This window comes from Tursiops truncatus, chromosome 5 (assembly GCF_011762595.2).
Source record: "Tursiops truncatus isolate mTurTru1 chromosome 5, mTurTru1.mat.Y, whole genome shotgun sequence".
NCBI lineage: Eukaryota > Metazoa > Chordata > Mammalia > Artiodactyla > Delphinidae > Tursiops > Tursiops truncatus.
Genome location: NC_047038.1, coordinates 84,835,361 through 84,855,543, shown reverse-complemented (window position 1 = coordinate 84,855,543; position 20,183 = coordinate 84,835,361).

Sequence of the window (20,183 nt, the reverse complement as noted above, 5' to 3'; positions counted from 1 at the left end):
AATAAGTTCATTTGTATCATTTTTTTTAGATTCTGCATATAAGTGATATCATATGATATTTGTCTTTCTTGCTCTCACTTATTTCACTTAGTATGATAATCTCCAGGTCCATCCATGTTGCTGCAAATGGCATTATTTCAGTCTTTTAAATGGCTGAGTAATATTCCATTGAATATATGTGTACCAGCTTCTTTATCCATTCCTCTGTTGATGGACATTTAGGTTGCTTCCATGTCTTGGCTATTGTAAACAGGGCTGCAGTGAACATTGGGGTGCATGTACCTTTTGGATTATGGATTTCTCTGGATATATGCCCAGGAATGGGATTGCAGGATCATATGGTAGCTTTATTTTTAGTTTTTAAAGGAACGTCCATACTGTTCTCCATAGTGGCTGTACCAATTTACATTCCCACCAACAGTGTAGGAGGGTTCCCTTTTCTCCACACTCTCTCCAGCATTCATTGTTTCTAGATTTTTTGATGATGGCCATTCTGACTGGTGTGGGGTGATATCTCATTGTAGTTTTGATTTGCATTTCTCTAATAATTAGCAATGTTGAGCATATTTTCATATGCCTCTTGGCCATCTGTATGTCTTCTTTGGAGTTATGTCTGTTTAGGTCTTCTGCCCATTTTTTGATTGGGTTGTTTGTTTTTTTGATACTGAGCCTTATGAGCTTTTTGTAAATTTTGGAGACTAATCCCTTGTTGGTGGCATTGTTTGCAAATATTTTCTCCCATTCTGTGGTTTGTCTTTTTGTTTTGTTTATGGTTTCCTTTGCTGTGCAAAAGCTTTTGAGTTTAATTAGGTCCCATTTTTTAATTTTTGTTTTTAGTTCCATTATGCTGGGAGATGGATGGAAAAAGATCTTGCTGTGATTTATGTCAGAGAGTGTTCTCCCTTTGTTTTACTCTGAGAGATTTATAGTATCCAGTCTTACACTTAGGTCTTTAATCCATTTTGAGTTTACTTTTGTGTATGGTGTTAAAGAATGTTCTAATTTCATTCTTTTACCTGTAGCTGTCCAGTTTTCCCAGATCCATTTATTGAAGAGACTGTCTTTCCTCCATTGTATAGTCTTGAGTTCTTGTTGGAGATTAATTGACCATAGGTGCATGGGTTTTTTTTCTGGGCTTTCTATCCAGTTCCGTTGATCTATATTTCTATTTTTATGCCAGTACCATACTGTTTTGATGACTGTAGCTTTGTAGTGTAATCTGAAGTCAGGGAGCCTGATTCCTCTAGCTCCTTTTTTCTTTCTCAAGATTGCCTTGGCTATTCAGGGTTTCTTGTGTCTCCATACAAATTTTAAGATGTTTTGTTCCAGTTCTGTGAAAAATGCCATTGGTAATTTGATAGGGATTGCATTGAATCTGTAGATTGCCTTGGATAGTATAGTCATTTTGACAATATTGATTCTTCCAATCTAAGAACATGGTATATCTTTTCATCTATTTGTGTCATCTTCGATTTCTTTCATCAGCATCTTATAGTGTTTGGACTACAGGTCATTTGCCTCCTTAGGTGAGCTTATTCCTAGGTATTTTATTCTTTTTGATAGGATGGTAAATGGAATTGTTTCTTTTTTATTTTATTTTATTTTTTAATTAAAAATTTTTTTTATGGGAGTATAGTTGCTTTACAATGTTTTGTTAGTTTATACTGTACAGCAAAGTGAATCAGCTATACATATCATGTATCCCCTTTTTTGGATTTCCTTCTCATTTAGGTCACCACAGAGCATTGAGTAGAGTTCTCTGTGCTTTACAGTAGGTTCTCATTAGTTATGTATTTTATATATAGTATCAATAGTGTATATATGTCAATCCCAATCTCCCAATTCATCTGACCCACCCCCACACCCCCAGTATCCATATGTTTGTTCTCTAAGCCTGTGTCTCTATTTCTGCTTTGTAAATAAGATAGTCTATACCAACTGTTCAGATTCCATACATATGCATTAATATACGATATTTGTTTTTCTCTTTCTGACTTATTTCACTCTGTATGACAGTCTCTAGGCCCATCTATGTCTCTACAAATGTGCCTATTTCGTTCATTTTTATGGCTAATATTCCATTGTATATATGTACCACATCATCTATATCCATTCCTCTGCTGATGGGCATTTAGGTTGCTTCCATGTCCTGGCTATTGTAAATAGTGCTGCAGTGAACATTGGGGTGCATGTGTCTTTTATAATTATGGTTTTCCCTGGGTATATGCCCAGTAGTTGTATTGCTGGGTCATATGGTAGTTCTATATTTAGTTTTTTAAGGAACCTCCATACTGTTCTCCATAGTGGCTGTACCAATTTGCATTTCCACCAACAATGCATGAGGTTTCCCTTTTCTCCACACCCTCTTCAGCATTTATTGTTTGTAGATTGTTTGATGATGGCCATTCTGACTGGTGTGAGGTGATACCTCACTGTAGTTTGAATTGCATTTCTCTAATAATTAGTGATATTGAGCATCTTTTCTTGTGCCTCTTGGCCATCTGTATGTCTTCTTTGAAGAAATGTCTGTTTAGGTCTTCTGCCCATTTTTTGATTGGGTTGTTTGTTTTTTTTTGATATTGAGCTGCATGAGCTTTTGTATATTTTGGAGATTAATCCTTTGTCATTTGCTTCGTTTGCAAATATTTTCTCCCATTCTGAGGGTTGTCTTTTCATCTTGTTCATGGTTTCCTTTGCTGTACAAAAGCTTTTAAGTTTCATTAGGTCCCATTTGTTTATTTTTTTATTCTTATTACTCTAGGAGGTGAGCCAAAAAAGATCTTGCTACAATTTGTGTCAGAGTGTGTTCTGCCTATGTTTTCCTCTAAGAGTTTTATAGCATCTGGCCTTACATTTAGGTCTGTAATCCTTTTTGAGTTTTTGTTTTTGATGTGGTGTTAGGGAGTGTTCTAATTTCATTCTTTTACATGTAGCTGTCCAGTTTTCCCAGCAGCACTTGTTGAGGAGGCTATCTTTGCTACATTGTGTATTCTGGCCTCCTTTGTCATAGATTAGGTGACCATAGTTGCGTGGGTTTATCTCTGGGCTTTCTATCCTGTTCCATTAATCTACATTTCTGTTTTTGTGCAAGTACCATACTGTCTTGATGACTGTAGCTTTGTAGTATAGTCCGATGTCAGGGAGCCTGATTCCTCCAGCTCCTTTTTTGTTTCTCAAGATTGTTTTTGCTATTCAAGGTCTTTTGTGCTTCCATAAAAATTGTGAAATTTTTTGTTCTAGTTCTGTGAAAAATATCATTCGTAATTTGATAGGGATTGCATTGAATCTGTAGATTGCTTTGGGCAGTATAGTCATTTTCACAGTATTGATTCTTCCAATCGAAGAACATGGTATATCTCTCTATCTGTTTGTGTTGTCTTTGATTTCTTTCATCAGTATCTTATAGTTTTCTGCATACAGGTCTTTTGCCTCCTTAGGTAGGTTTATTCCTAGGTATTTTATTCTTTTTGTTGCACATTATTGTAAGTGGGATTGTTTCCTTAATTTTTTTCTGATGTTTCATTGTTAGTATATAGAAATGCAGGATACTTCTGTGGATTAATTTTGTATCCTTCCACTTTACCAAATTCATTGATGTGCTCTAGTAGTTTTCTGGTAGCATCTTTAGGATCGTCTATGTGTAGTATCATGTCATCTCCAAACAGTGACAATTTTACTTCTTCTTTTCTGATTTGCATTCCTTTTATTTCTTTTTCTTCTCTGATTGCTGTGGCTAGGACTTCCAAAACTATGTTGAATAAAAATGGCAAGATTGGACATCCTTGGCTTGTTCCTGATTTTAGAGGAAAATTTCAGCTTTTTACTGTTGAGTATGATGTTAGCTCTAGGCTTGTCATACATGGCCTTTATTATGTTGATGTATGTTCCCTCTTTGCTCACTTTCTGGAGAGTTTTTATCATAAATGTGTGTTGAATTTTGTCAAAAGCTTTTTCTGCATCTGTTGAGATGATCATATGGTTTTTATTCTTCACTTTGTTGATGTGGTGTGTCACACTGATTGATTTGTGGATACTGAAAAATCCTTTTATCACTGGGATAAATCCCACTTCATCATGGTGTATGATTCTTTTAATGTATTGTTGGGTTCTTTTTGCTAGTATTTTATAGAGGATTTTTGTGTTTATTTTTGTCAGTGATATTGCCCTGTCATATTCTTTTTTTGTGGTATCTTCATCTAGTTTTGGTATCAGTGTGATGGCAGCCTCATAGAATGAGGTTGGGAGTTTTCCTTCCTCTGCAATTTTTTTGAAGAGTTTCAGAAGAATACGTGTTAAGTCTTCTCTAAATGTGTGATAGAATTCAACTGTGAAACCATCTGGTTGTGGACTTTTGTTTGTTGGAATTTTTTAAGTCACAGTGTCAATTTCAGTACTTGTGGTTGGTCTGTTCATATTTTCTATTTCTACCTGTTTCAGTCTTGGGAGAGTGTACCTTTCTAAGAATTTGTCCATTTCTTCCAGGTTGTCCATTTTATTGGCATATGGTTGCTTGGAGTAGTCTCTTATGATCCTTTATATTTCTATGGTGTCCGTTGTAACTTTTCCTTTTTAATTTCTAATTTTATTGATTGGAGCCCTCTCCCTTTTTTTCATGATGAGTCTGGCTAAAAGTTTATCAATTTTGTTTATCTTTTCAAAAAACCAGCTCTTAGTCTCATTGATCTTTTCTAGTATTTTGTTTCTATTTCATTTATTGCTGCTCTGATCTTTATGATTTCTTTCCTTCTACTAACTTTTGGTTTTGTTCTCCTTTCTCTAGTTGCTTTAGTTGTAAGTTTAGATTGTTTATTTGTGATTTTTCTTATTTCCTGAGGTCAGATTGTATTGCTATATACTTCCCTCTCAGAACTGCTTTTTCTGTGCCCCATAGGTTTTGCATCATTGTGCTTTCACTTTTGTCTCTAGGTATTATTTGATTTCCTCTTTGATTTCTGCAGTGAAATATTGGTTGTTTAGTAGCATATTGTTTAGTCTCCACGTGTTTGTGTTTTTTAAAGTTTTTTATTTTTCTTGTAGTTGACTGCTAATCTCATAGTGCTGTCATTGGAAAAATTGCTTGATATGATTTCAATTTTCTTAAATTTACTGAGGCTCCTTTGTGGCCCAGCATGTGATCAATGCTGGAGAATGTTCCATGTGCACTTGAGAAGAATATGTGTTCTGCTGCTTTTGGATGGAATGCTCTATAAATAGCAATTAAGTTCATCTGGTCTAATGTGTTATTTAAGGCCTGTATTTCCTTATTGATCTTCTGTCTGGATGATCTTTCCTTTGATGAAAGTGGGGTGTTAAAGTCCCCCAATATTATTGTGCTATTGTTAAGTTCTCCTTTCATGTCTGTTAATATTTGCTTTATATATTGGGATGCTCCTATGTTGGGTCCTATATAGTCAGAATTGTTATATCTTTTTCTTGGATTGATCTCTTGATCATTATGTAGTGTCCTTTGTCTCTTGTAACAGTCTTTATTTTAAAGTCTATTTTGTCTGATATGAGTATTGCTACTCCAACTTTCTCTTGATTTCCATTTGCATGGAATATCTTTTTCCATCCCCTCACTTTCAGTCTGTATGTATCCCTAGATGTAAAATGGGTCTCTTGTATACAGCATATATACAGGTCTTGTTTTTGTATCCATTCAGTCATTCTGTGTCTTTTGGATGGAGAATTTAATCCATTTACCTTTAAGGTAATTATCAAAATGTATGTTCCTATTCCCATTTTCTTAATTGTTTTGGATTTGTTTTTGTAGGTCTTTTTTCTTCCCTTCCTCTTTTATTCTCTTCTCTTGTGATTTGATGACTAATTTTAGTGTTGTGTTTGGATTCTTTTTCTTTTTTGTGTGTGTATCTGTTGTAGATTTTCAGTTTGCAGTTACCATGAGGTTTCGACATAGCAGTCTATATATAAACAAGATAGTTTTAAGTTTCTGGTCTTTTAATTTCAAATGCATTTCCAGTATCTAGTATTTGTACTTTCTTCTTCTCACAATTTTTTGGTTTTGATATCATATTTGTGTGCAGATTATTCCCTACCTTTACTGTATGTTTGCCTTTACTGATGAGGTTTTCCATTCATAATTTTCTTGTTTTTAGTAGTGGCCTTTTCTTTTCTGCCTAGAAAAGTTCCTTTAGCATTGTTACAAAGCTGGTCTGGTGGTGCTGAATTCTCTTAGCTTTTGCTTGCCTGTAAAACTTTTGATTTCTCTTTTGAACCTGAATGAGAACCTTCCTGGGGAGAGTATTCTTGGTTGTAGGTTCTTCACTTTCATCACTTTAAATATATTGTGCCCCTCCCTTCTGGCCTGCAGAGTTTCTGCTGAGAAATAAGCTGATAATCTTAATTCTCTTGTATGTTATTTGTTGCTTTTCCCTTGCTGCTTTTAATATTTTTTGTTTGTCTTTAATTTGTGTCTGTTTGATTACTATGTGTCTTGGTGTGTTCCTCCTTGGGTTTATCCTGCCTGGGACTCTCTGTGCTTCCTGGACTTGGGTGATTGTTTCCTTTGCCATGTTAGGGAAGTTTTCATCTATTATCTCTTCAGATATTTTCTCAGGTCCTTTCTCTCTCTCTTCTCCTTCTGAGACCCCTATAATATGAATGTGGGTGCATTTAATGTTGTCCCACAGGTCTCTTAGACTGTCTTAATATCTTTTCATTCTTTTTTCTTTATTCTGTTCTGTGCCAGTGATTTCCACCATTCTGTCTTCCATCTCACTTATCTGTTCTTCTGCCTCCGTTACTCTACTATTGATTCCTTCTAGTCTATTTTTCATTTCAGTTACTGTATTGTTCATCTCTGTTTGTTTGTTCTTTAGTTCTTCTAGGTCTTTGTTAAACAATTCTTGTATCCTCTCAATTTGTGTCTCTATTCTTTTTCCAAGATCTTGGATCATCTTCACTATCATTACCCTGAATGCTTTTTCTGGTAGATTGCCTATCTCCCGTTCCCTTCATTTGTTCTTCTGGGGTTTTATCTTGTTCCTTCATCTGGGAGATATTCCTCTGCTATCTCATTTTGTCTAACTTTCTGTGATTGCAGTTTCTGTTCCACAGGCTGCAGGATTGTAGTACTTCTTTATTCTGCTGTCTGCCCTCTGGGGGATGAGGCTGTGTAGGAGACTTGTGCAGGCTTCCTGGCAGGAGGGACTGAATCTTTGTGGTGGGTGGAGCTGGGTCTTGTCCCTCTGGTGAGCAGGACTGTGCTCAGGAAGACTTTAAGTAGCCTGTCTGCTGATGAGTGGGGTTGTGTGCCCACCCTGTTGGTTGTTTGGCCTAAGGCCTCCCAGCACTGGAGCCTACAGGCTGTTGGGTAGGGCTAGTTCCTGGTGGGGCGAATGGTGGACTCTAGGAAGGCTCACATCAATGAGTATTCACCAGAACTTCTGCTGCCGTTGTCTTTGTCCCCATAGTGAGCCACAGCTACCCCTGCCTCTGCAGGAGACCCTCCAATACTAGCAGGTAGGTCTGGCCCAGTCTCTTATTGAAGTCACTGCTTTTTTCCCTGGGGCTTGGTGTGCACAAGACCCTGTGTATGAGCCCTCCAAGAGGGAAGTTTCTGTTTCCCCCAGTCCTATAGATTTCCTGTGATCAAACCATGCTGGACTTCAAAGCCAGATTCTCTGGGGACACCTCCTCCAGTTGCCAGACACCCACACACACACCAGTCTGGGAAGCCTGATGTAGGGCTGAGGACTTTTACTCCTTTGTGAGAACTTCTGTGGTATAATGTTTTTCCAGTTTGTGGGTCGCCTACCTGGCAGGTACAGGATTTGATTTTATTGTGATTGTGCTCCTCCTGATGTCTCATTGTGGATTCTTCTTTGTCTTTGGATGCAGGGTATCTTTTTTGGGAGGTTCCAGCATTATTTTTGTCAATGGTTGTTCAGCAGTTTGTTGTGATTTTCGTGTTTTTGTATGAACGGGTGAGCTCACGTCCTTCTACTCTGCCATCTTACAAAAATCCTCCATACATAGGTTAATATTAATGCACTTCACAGTAACTCTCTAAGATAATTTTTTTGATCTGCATTCTACATTTCAGGGGTCAGCAAACTGTGGTTTGATATGGTCAGATCCCAGCTATCTGTCTTGTAGGCCAAATATAACCTTTGTGTGGATAGATTTAGCACCCAGTAAGTTCAGAGTGGTTTTTACATTTTAAATGGTGGGATAAAAAAAGAACAATAATATTTCATGACATGTTAAAATTATATGAAATTTAAATTTCCATAAATAAATTCGTTTTGGAACATAGCTACACTTATTCATTTATTTGTTATCTGTGGCTAATTTCATGCTTCAGTGGAAGAATTGAGTAGTTGCAGTATAGACCAGATGGTATGTAAGGGCAAAATATTTACTATCTGGCTCTTTACAGAAAATAGTTTGCTAACCCCTGCTATAGCTGATGAAAGTGAGGCTTCACATTTTTAGGTGATTTCTTCAAGAAACATTAGGTTTCTTAAGCTAATAATTTCTCTGGGAATTCCTTTTTTCTGCATTCCAATTAATTTTATAATGAAACATCAGCTAAATATTAGTATATGTAGAGAGACAGTTGGAGATAGGAAAACAAATTTACTTTTTATACACATTTTAAACCTTAGGGTTTACAAGTGTTTTGTGTGTGTGTGTTTGTGTGTGTGTGTGTGTGTACAAGTGGAAATAAGTATATATTGACAGAAAGAGAAGCATCTGGAGAATGGAAGAAATAAAATAGAGATGGAGTGGCCAGATGTGAATTCTTAAGTTCATAACTACTCATGAAGATTTCATGGTTAGTTACTCTGTGCAGTAGGAAGTCTTCTTGTCCTGTTCTGGATTTATGTTTTCCCATTTCTGAACCTCAGTGATTTAACCTTCATAATATGTCATTGAAAATGTCATTTGAGAAGGAACATATAGGGATTCTTAGGAATGAATGACTTCTGTGTTAGTAAAGTAGAGATCTGAATTAAATAAGATAATCCATATTAAGTGCCTGTCAGAAACCCTAGAATAAAGTCACTAAAATATGGCTATCACTATAGATTTAGAAAATCATAGTTGGAATATCTGTAATCATCAGTGTATTCCCAGAAATCTAGACATTTTGGGGCAGTCTTTCAGATCTTCAACATATCTTATTGCATTTTGCCTTATGCTAGATGATGAGGATTCAAGATGATTAAAGCAAAGAGAAATTATTTTATTTTATTGGAAAATACTGATTAGATATAATTTTCCTTTTATAAAAGCTACCAACAATTAGAATGTAGACATAAACACGCTCTCTCCTTCTATGCTTATTCTCTGGAGCCAGGAAAGATTAAGAAAGAGAGAATTCTTCCCTTAGTTTGGCAATCATACAGAGACCAGGAGTTGGAAGGGGCCCTTCTTATCATTGGGCACAATTCCCTCACCTGAGGGATGAGGAAACTGACCTAGAAAAGTAAGATAATCTGCCCAAAGCAGAGTCAGAGGTAGCATTGGGCTCTGGATTCCTCTACTATACCACCATGCCGTTCTCTTCCAAATTCTTCTTATGAAGTGTGAACCTCATTTATCCCTTTTCTTTCGAGTTTCTTAATTGCCATAGGTAAGTCATTTTAGAACCTCTAAGCCTCAGCGAGTGTGCATTGCAAATTCTTTCACACCGTAATGTCCATCTTAGAGCTTCTCCTAGGATGTCCAGTCCTTGACAATAAAACTTAACTCTGGAGCAATAATAGAGAAGGATTTATTTGTACTGGGGAATGCAAACTCAAATACCAAGAGGTACCAGACAGTAATGACTGTTACTAAATTAGTAAAGGTGTAGGAAATGAAAGACAAGAGGGGAATGTGCTCAACTGGAAAAGAAATGACTCACAAAGGGACAGCTGTTACTCAGTTGGTCTGATTGTTACCATGTAGGAACACCATTCTGAATTTGTTAAATCCTCTGATAATTCAAAGACTTTTATATGTGGAAATGTCCTGATTTCCTTGTTACTCTGTAGTTCAAGCAAAACATGTCTGTGGCCCAGTTTGGACCTTTAGGAAGGATCTCTAGCAATGAAAATCTGTGATATTAGCAGAAAAAGGTCAGAGTTTTATATCCAATTTGGGTTGGAGGGTTTACAGTTTAATATTTTATGATTTTTTCCCCTCTTTTTTTCATTCTGGGAACAAGAGCATGCTATGATTAACTTTCGGATTCAGTGTGGTTTTTGTGGCTGAAACGTTAGATTGCATCAAGTGGCTGTGCTTTTGTTTTCTGCTTGATAAAACTGACACTTGTTACGGTTGCGCTCATTGTGTGTTCCCCTGTTGACTTCTGGACAATCACTATAAATCTCTATTATTCTTCTGTTATTGTTATCCTAGTGCTGTTGAGGCATCTTCTCAAGGGAAGTGAGCCCAGGTGTGTACATACAGAACAAGGAATGCTCTCCTTTAAACACATAAATAGCTATTTTATTTGGTATGACACACATAAATGTTAGTATAGCCAAAGGAATCTTGAACAGTTATTTGCATTGCAAATATTTCAAAAAATGGAGTAAAGGTATCAGAGCTCAATCTGCTGGCCATCTCATTTTCGTTAGATCAGAGTAATCCATCTTTTATATTTTCCCCAGTAATAAGAGTTGAAAGAATTGAAATGCAGTCACTTATAGTTGGGCTCCAAGGCATAAGAATTTCTCATAAAAAAGAATATATTCTTGTTCCCCCATGAAAGTTAGTTATATAGACCTCCTTTTATGGGCACTCTTTCTTTATGGCCTTGTTCAGATCAAATGTGCAGAGTTAAGCTCTTTTTGTGCTATACATTTCATTGTTTGGATATTAAACTGATGGAAGACTGGAACAGTGCTTTCTCAGATATCTAGACATGATGGCTTGAAGGTCCTAAAAGCAAAGTTATACCAGCTCTGTCAACTGAACGTGTGAACAGGGCTGCCCTTATTTCTGGTACTTGCCAATTAATGAGGTGGCAAAAAAATTTGTATAGAACATGAAGTGCAAGTAAGAGGTTGTATTTTGGAGATATGAATAGAATTTGGGAAATATTTAATAAAAGCTGGAAATAGTGTCATAAGCTTAATCTATATTTCTAAGAATAAAGTAAGAAAGAAAGCAGAGCTTTATGAGTAACAAGATTTCTGTTTATTTATTTATTTTTAAACTAATGAATCAGATTTTGGTTAATGGAATCCATAGTGAATTTCTGACTTTTTTTCTGTCTAACTTTTATTATTTTCTAAATTTACTAAAACAAAAAAGGAAGTGAAATTACCTATATGCTTAAAACTTTTAGGGAGAAGTTACAATAAACTGAAATTCTCCCTCTCCACCACTATAATGCTATCTCCAAACTCTTTTACATTAATATGAGTGAAAATATATATCCAAACATGCAAATATTTCTTTATATTTTATGAAAAACAGTATCATCCTGTTTAAATTATTATGCTGTTTTATTTAACATGTAAAATGGACAGTGCCCTAAATTAATATGTATAGAGATGCCTCATTAATGATGGTATTTTATTTTTTAATATAACTGTGGCAAAATAAGGAGCTGTGACCCAGGCAGTTTGGTGACATGAATCTCTATGTGTCTTCTTCAAACCCTGAGTTAAAAGAAATGATATGTCAGTAATCCTCTGACTTAAAAGACTGTCCAAGATGCCAGAGCAAAAGAAGTTTGAGCACTCTTGCTCTTTTCCATGAGGAACAAAGAGGATCCACTGGGAAATTTCTGCACTCACACAGGTCTGAGAAGGGAGGGTGAAAGTGTACAGAAATAGAAACTTTAGCAAGCATATTGTAGGATAATTTTAGTTGTGATTGTTACAAAAAAATGTAAACATGGTGGTGTTATGGAGGGTGAAGGGGGGTTCTTGTTAGATTGCCTGGAAAGGGAAGGTCCAGTAGAGAAGGGTACACTTATGTTGAATTCTGACTGACAAGAAAAAGCCAGTCAGGGGCATTGTAGATAATTCCATGCAAAGAGTAAAGTAAGTGCAAATCCTAATATGAAGCAAAAATCCTAGATACATTATTTGCAAATAGTATCCAACAATGTATTATTAGAATCATGGCATGTGGTGTTATTCCAGCAATGCGATGATTTCATTAGGAAATTTCTGAATGTAACTCATTAACAATAATACTTTCTTAAAAGCATCTGGGGAAAAATAATTATATAGAAAAGAATGACAACTTAAATGGCAGCTGACTCTTCAATAATAGCAATGGAAGTCAGATAATAGTAGAATGGTATAGCCCAAATAGGAAGGGATATATCTGTTAATCTAGGATTCTGTACTGAACAAAATCTTATTTTTGCAAGCCAAGAGTGAAATATGTTTTCAGGTAAACAAAAACTGACATTTTGCTAACAATACATTTAACTAAAGGATGTCTAAAACATCTTCAGGAAGAGGGAGAATGATCATTGTAGAAAGATCTGAAATTCAAGAACATTTAGTAGGCAAAATAATGGCAAACCCCTGGGAAAGTCTAAACAATGACTGACTATGTAAAACATTAACGATAATGTCTAATTTGTGATGGTAAAAATCTCAAGGCAGAAATAAAATATTACCCAATATTTTTTTATAAACAGAGAAAGAGTGTAGTTATTGAAACCAAGCATTCTAAAGTCATTGTGTTACTCAGAAGGAAAACAAAGATATTATATATTTAGAACTGGTGAGGTTAAATAAGCATGCCAAAATTTCTGGAGACACAACTAAAAAACTAAAAGTATTACAGTGTGCTTTAAAATGAGTAGAGGAAGAAATCAAATGGTGGTGAAACCAAATCAATCTGAAGAAAGGAAGGAAGAAAGGAGGAAGAAAGAAGAAAGAAAAAATAAAAAGAAAGAGAAAAGAAAGAAGGATGAAAGAAAGAAAAGCAAATAGAAAAGGGGGAGGAAGGACATATATAGAATACAAAATAAGATGGTAGCAATAAATCCAAATTTATAATGTATATGAATGGAATAAACCTTTCACCTAAAGACTGATCATCAGATTGAATTAAAAACCAAAGTACAGTTACATTCTGTTTATAAGACATACATCTAAAAAACAATACTTAAAAAAATAAGTCTGAACATGCCATTCCTTTTTTCAGAACCCTGAGGTGCATCTCTAACTTACAGGGTTAATGTCAACACTTTACAGTGGCTTACAAGGTCTTACACGAACTGACCCTTCCACTCTAAATTCCTCTCTCTCTTGCTCACTCTCCAACCCCACCAGCCACTTTGCTGTTTCTGGAACTCACCAGGCACATGACATACTTAAAATTTTTGCCCTTGTTGTTCTCTCTACTCGGAATGTTCTATCCCCAGATAATTGCTTAGCTAACATTCTCATCTTTGGATCTATGCTCAAACTTTACATTTCCCATGAAGCCTACTGAGACCATTCTATTTATTCTTGTAACTTACTCCCTTTCACTTACTTCCTACTTTCTTATCCTGTTGTAATAATTATGGGCACCTATCAACTTCTAACATGTTCTATAATTTAACTTTAAAAATTGATTATTGTTTGTTTTTCTGCCTTAGAATATAAACTCCAAGAGGGAAGGAATGTTTTTCTACTTTATTCACAGATTCCTAGAACAGTTCCTGGCACACAGTAGGTGCTTGATAAATATTTATTGAAGGAACAAATGAATGCTATTTTTATCCCTAATTTATAGCACAATATCTGATACTGGTGAACACTCAGTAAATCTTGGTTGAATAAAATAATAATTGAATAAATACAAAGCAAATAGAAAAATGTCAATTTCTGTATTTTGTTTCATATTCTAGAATATGATGAGGATATTAGGGTAGAAGGAAGGAATGGGAAGGCAGAGATAGATGAACCTTTCCCGCTTTCTGCCAGGTGAGATGGCTGAACTGCAGGTCCCGTCTTCTAGCACTAATGAAGAATTCTCTCATCTCTTCTCTCAGGGATGACCCTTAAAGCAGGATCTATACTATACAGCTTCAAAAATCAACAGGTATATAATAAATTACAGTTTGGAGAATTATGACCTAACTAATGATGCAAGGATCATCAGTTTTCAAGACCTAATAGGAAAATTTGACATGAAGAATTAGCCTTGCAGTCTGACTTGCAGATACAGCAGTTGTCTTCTGCTGTGGGCTGAATTGTGACCCACCCCCTCAGAAAAAGAGTCATATGTCAAAGTCCTAACTCCCAATGTGACTCTGTTCGGAGACGGGGCCTGTGAGGAGGTGATAAAGATTTGAAGTCAAATGAGATAAAAATGGTGGGGTCCTAATATGATATGATTAATGTCCTTATGAGAAGAGACCCAAGAGTGTACTCCCCACCCACATCCCCTCTTCCGCCACATGAGGACACAGGGAGAAGGCAGTCCTCTGCAAGCCGGGAAGAGAGTTCCCATCAGGAACCTAATCAGCTGGCACTTTGATCTTGATCTTCCCAGCCTCCAGAACTGTGAGAAAATATAACATAACAAAATATCACAGACTGGGTGACTTAAACAACAGAAATCTATTTTCTCACAGTTCTAGATGCTATTTCTGTTGTATAAGCCACCCGGTCTGTCAGATTTTGTTGTGGTAGCCCAACACTTTCTAGGACATCTTCCTAAGGTCTTCATCCTCTGAATACATTAAAAAAGAAAATTCTGTAAGAATATATTATCTAGCACATATTTATAAGCAATTTAAGCTAATTTTTTTTTCACTTTGACATGTTCAGTATAGAAGTGAATGAGAAAAAAATGCCTTCTTTTCTAATTTAGCACTATCCCACACATCAGAGTTTTCAGCTGCAGTTGGTAAAACTAGCACACCCCACACTCATCTGTAGTAATAGGATATTGAACAGGAAAAATAATGGGAATAGGAAATTTTTGTAGTTCTTAAAGATACTCAATGATGTAATACCCTAGAGAATTTTGTAGCTGAAATTTTACTTAGCATTTCACCAAGAATGTATAAAGGCATTTAAAAAAATGCTTTAAATACTTTAAACTCTCTAAGTTTATCTGTTCTGTGTTTCTCAGAAAGGGTCATTTGCTTATAAAATTGATACTTTTCAGACTTTTAAACAATTACTACTCTTGGGAAAAATATTTTAGTGATACAATCTTACATTTACATTCTAGTCACATTAAATAATTCCAACCCAGTTCTTGCTGACACCAAGTACACATCAAGAATATGTGAAAAAAAGTGTTATAGGAAGTAGTTTTACAAAGTTATTTACATTTTTGTTAATTAAAAGAAAGAGGAAAGTTTATATTGTGCATGATTTTTCAGGCTATTTTCCATAGGGTATCCTAGGTGCTGCGTTAAGTCATGCCTGCAAAATTTTACCTTCAGTTACATATGCTCAGGTGAATCTTTCTTGATCAAATTTTAGGTTTGTTTGTCTTTTTCTACTGTATTGTGATTAGTCAAGGCTGCATAGAGAGTCATAGAAGTTTGTGTAACCACAACACACTATATAGATCAAGCTTACCTTAAAGAAATTGGTGAGGTTTGTAAAGATCTAAGCTTTTGGCTTTCACTGTCTTTCAGTATTCCTGCTATGGACTGAATTGTATCCCCCCAAATTCATATGATAAAACTCCTAACCCCAATATGACTATATTTGGAGATAAGACCTGTAAAGAAGTGATAAAGGTTAAATGAGGTCATAATGGTGAGGGTCTGAAATGATACAATTAGCGTCCTTATGAAAAGCGATACCAGAGACTTACTCCCCACTCCTGCACCCCGCCCCCCACCAAGTGAGGACACAGCAAGAAGGCAGTTGTCTGCAACCCAAGAAGAGACCTCTCACCAGGAACTGAATCAGACGGCACCTTGATCTTGGACTTGTAGCATCTAGAACTGTGAGAAAATAGATTTCTGTTGTTTAAGTCACCCAGTCTGTGATATTTTGTTATGGCAGCCTAAGTAGACTAATACACTTCCCCGTCCTTTTGGCCATTTTTCAAATGAGATACATTTTTCTCATGGAGCCTTATCATATAGAATAAAACTGACAAAAACAAGGAACAGCACAAAGTTATATGAACAACTCAGATTCTGAGATACATTGGTTCCTTTCTAAAACTGAAAAATATAATTTACCCCAGAGTGATATTTTTGAGAAAAAAGAATCAAAGCAAAGTGAAAGCTGTGCTTTCTAAACTGGAGAGATAAAAATAAAAATAACATTTTTTCCCATAGGTTAAAAAGCTTCCAACAAAAAAGTCATATATAGTATAAGAGTCTGTTTTTTCAAAAGTACTTCTCAGCACTATGTATAATTAAAGGCTAATCAGACACTCAGTGGGAATATAAAATACAAGAACATATTAAGAGCTTTTGATATATTTAACCCTGATCATATTGCATCTGAAGGAAATTATTATTCTACAGGGAAATCTATGTGCTTCTTGAGGATATCCAAGTAAAATGAGTGTGAGAGTGTGGTAGTTTGTAGAAGAAATGCCCTCCATAATTCACCTCTCTATATGTATGCTCAGGATTAGTCCTTCACACTCTTACTCTGGGCTTCACAGTGTGACTTGCTTTGATCAATAAGATGATAGCAGATGTGACAGAAGCTGACTTGAAAAGTCACTGGGCTTTGCCTCTCTTGCTGCTCCTGGGACTCCTGTGACTACAGCACGTGTGTGCACCTGGGCTAGCCTTATAGGTGATGAGACGCACGAGACCAAATCATCTCTGTGGCTTCCACTGATATCAAACCAACTACTAGACAAGAAAGAGGTCATCCTACACCATCCTGCTTCAGCTGGGATGACCTAGACCGGAAGTACACCCAGCTGACCCATAGATTTGTGAGAAATAATAATTGTTTGTTATTTAAGTTATGAATTTTGGATGTAGTTTGTTATGAATCAAATGCTAATTGATATTAAGAGATGGAAAATAGAATCAAAATAGAGCAGAGATCAAGTGAAATCAGAGGGCCACAAAACAATTGTAGATATCCATTTGTACCTCTTGAATCCAGTAGGGGTCCTATTAATTCAGTATATCACAATGCTCACGATGAAGGAAAGAAAAAAAAACCCAAATCTTTATTTAAGTTCTAAACCTATCTTAACAGAGGGAAAATTGTTATATGCACTGAAAGGTAATAGTACCTATCATTTCTGAAATGTCTTCTGTATGCCAAGCACTCTATTCACTTCTTTACATATTTCATATCACTTAGCCCTGTTGAGTGCTTTGTGAGGGAGGTGTTTATAAAGTCTTTTGACAGATGTAGAATCTGAGGCTCAGTGAAGTTTAGAAAGTTGCCCTAGGTCACACCACTGCTGGGTGAAGAAGATGAAAGATCTGTTCAGACTGTAGTCTTTTGAGACAACACACTATCTGAAGACCACCAGATCTGTGAATGGCAAGCTAAGGAATTCAGGCATGATTATATGAACGGTATCCACTCTAAGCATGGTTATGCTTTAATGCAATATGTATGACAGGTCAGCCAGAGACTAAAAAACAATCATCAATTATAAAATGGAAAGTCTATTCTGATACAAAAGGTTTTTCACTGGTTTAAGGAAATTCTACAAAATTAAGTATCAGAATTGTTTTTTTTATTGGCAACTATTGATCTCTGACTGTGCCACTCTGTCTCATTAACACTTTTATTACCTTGTCAGTCAAAGCTCCACCTGCATCAACCAGGGACTGAAAGGATTTGCCATTAATAACAAGACTGTCTGGTGCCTAGGAGCAAAGAAATCCTACTGAAAGTGTAAGGATAAATCAGCAGGGATTTAGATAGCTTTCTAGATGCAAAAAGCAATTCAGAAGTTTAAAAAATAGGAGTATTCTAAAATCATTTAAAGAAACATATTTTCTTACTATTTTAAATATTTAGGACTTTAGTACTAAAAAAAACCCTTTATTTTAAACTATTTTGGGGCAATTTTACTCTACGAGTTTGCTGAGTTGCACTGATTTCAGGGCAAAAGTAATATGTAGGCAATAAATATTTCTTATGTGTATAGCTAATTTTATCATTTCCTCTACTAGTGGCCTATTAGAGCAAACAGATTAGTGGTTAATTGGTATCCAACAAAGAATTATTTTGGCCTTTATTTGCTATTCTTTTCTTCATTAGTGATCTTAATCAATACTAACACACAATCCTAGATTCCAGTGCTCACCATTACCTTATAAAAATGCTGCATTTAGAATGTCATTATGTGCTAGGTGTTCAACCAATTACCCGTAAATTCACTACTCTGAAGCTTTCCGTACTTACCTCAATATTCAGCCATCAGTAATTTCACGGTGATTACTTTCACAGTATATAGGCATTTTCAAACGTGAGAGCAGCTAATTTTGTTTGGGTCTCACATTAGCTTAACAAATATATATTGAACAGATAACCTGTACAAAATGCCAATCTAGGCCCATTAGAGGATACCCAGATGAAGATAAGATGACTTTGTTAAGGTATACACACAAGCAACCATAATACAAAGCAGATGTACTAAATGCCATAAGAATGTTACACACAAAACATCACAGAATCTAATGCAGTGTCAAGCTCAAGTGCTTGAAGAATCAGGCAAGGTGTCATGGATTTTAATACATGGTAGGGATTGGCCACGATGAGATAATGGCAAAAAAAAATAAAGGATGAGTGAGGGTGTTGTGTATATGTGCGTGTGTGGCGAAGTAAAGTTTAGAAAATAAAGATGAGTCCTGGTACAATGGAGGAGAACATGTATATGGGAATGCCAGATTCATAAATTTGAACTTAATTTTTCAGGCAATGAGAAACTTGTAAAGATTTTGTATCAGAGAATGGCATAATTTTGAGCTATGCTTTAGGAAAATTAACCTGGCAATGGCATATTGCAACACATCTCAAGCTGAAATAATGTATGGGACACTTTTAAAGAAACCACTGCAGTTCTCTTAGATTCCTAATGTGGATTCAAATTATTTTTAATACTACATAAATACATGCAACTATAAATTAAATATAAACCCCTATACAATTATTAAAAAAATTAAAGTTAAATACCAAGTAAACAGGAAAACTAAGGTAATTCAAATTAGTAACATTAGATACAGACCAAGATGATGACATAGGAAGCTCCTGAATTTCCCTCTTCCCATGGACACACCAAATGTATAGCTACACATGCCACAATTCCCTCTGAGAGAAATCCAGAAACAGCTGAGTGATTCCTACACATTGGGTGAATGAGAAAACACCCAAATTGAAACAGGTATGAAAGATTGAGATGTATTCTTGCCATAAATCCCACCCTTGGTACAGGGCCATATATTCAGGAGGGAATCCCCAAATCCCAGTTTCTCCCTAAGGAGCAAGGAATTTGACCTGCACATTTTGCACCTCAAATTTTAAGGGTCCCACCTGAGGGATGGACCCCCAAAACACCTAGCTCTGAAAGCCAATGAGAACCATAGGACTATAGAAGATAAAGAAGCAGTTCTTAATGGGTGCATTAGCACTCACCATGGTTGTCCTTGCCAGGGATCAGTGCAGAGGGAACAGGCAAAATACCCGTCTTCTGGTCTTTACCTGGAAGTTGTTTGACTTCATAGTTTACAAGCTGCTGCCTGAAAGTCCAATTTCTAATCAGCCAAAATCTAGGTGCTGACTGCAACCCTTCTCTTTGGGACACTGATGGGTGTTGGCACACCCTCAACTACTGGGAACCCACTAATAACGAAGACAGTGGCTTGGACAATCACAAAAGTTTGAGAGGAAACCGGGAGCTTAGGAAAGCTGATTGACAGATTCATCTCCTACATGAGACCAGTCTGTCAAGCTTGGGAAGGTGGCTATTTTATTTAATGAGCAGAAACAAACAGAATCAAGGAATGAGGAAACAAGTGAATATGTTCCAAACAAAAAACAAGCTAAATCTCCAGAAACCAATCTTAATGAGACAGAGGTAAGTGATTTACTCAATAGAAAGTTCCAAACAGCAGTCATAAAGATGCTCATTGAGGTGAGAAGAGCAATGTATGAACAAAGTGAGAATTTCCATAAAGAGATAGAAAATATAAAAAAAGTACCAAACAGAAATCATAGAGCTGAAGAATACAAAAATTGAACTGAAGAATATAATAATTGAACTGAAAAATTTAGTAAAGGGGTTCAACATCAGACTAGATCAAG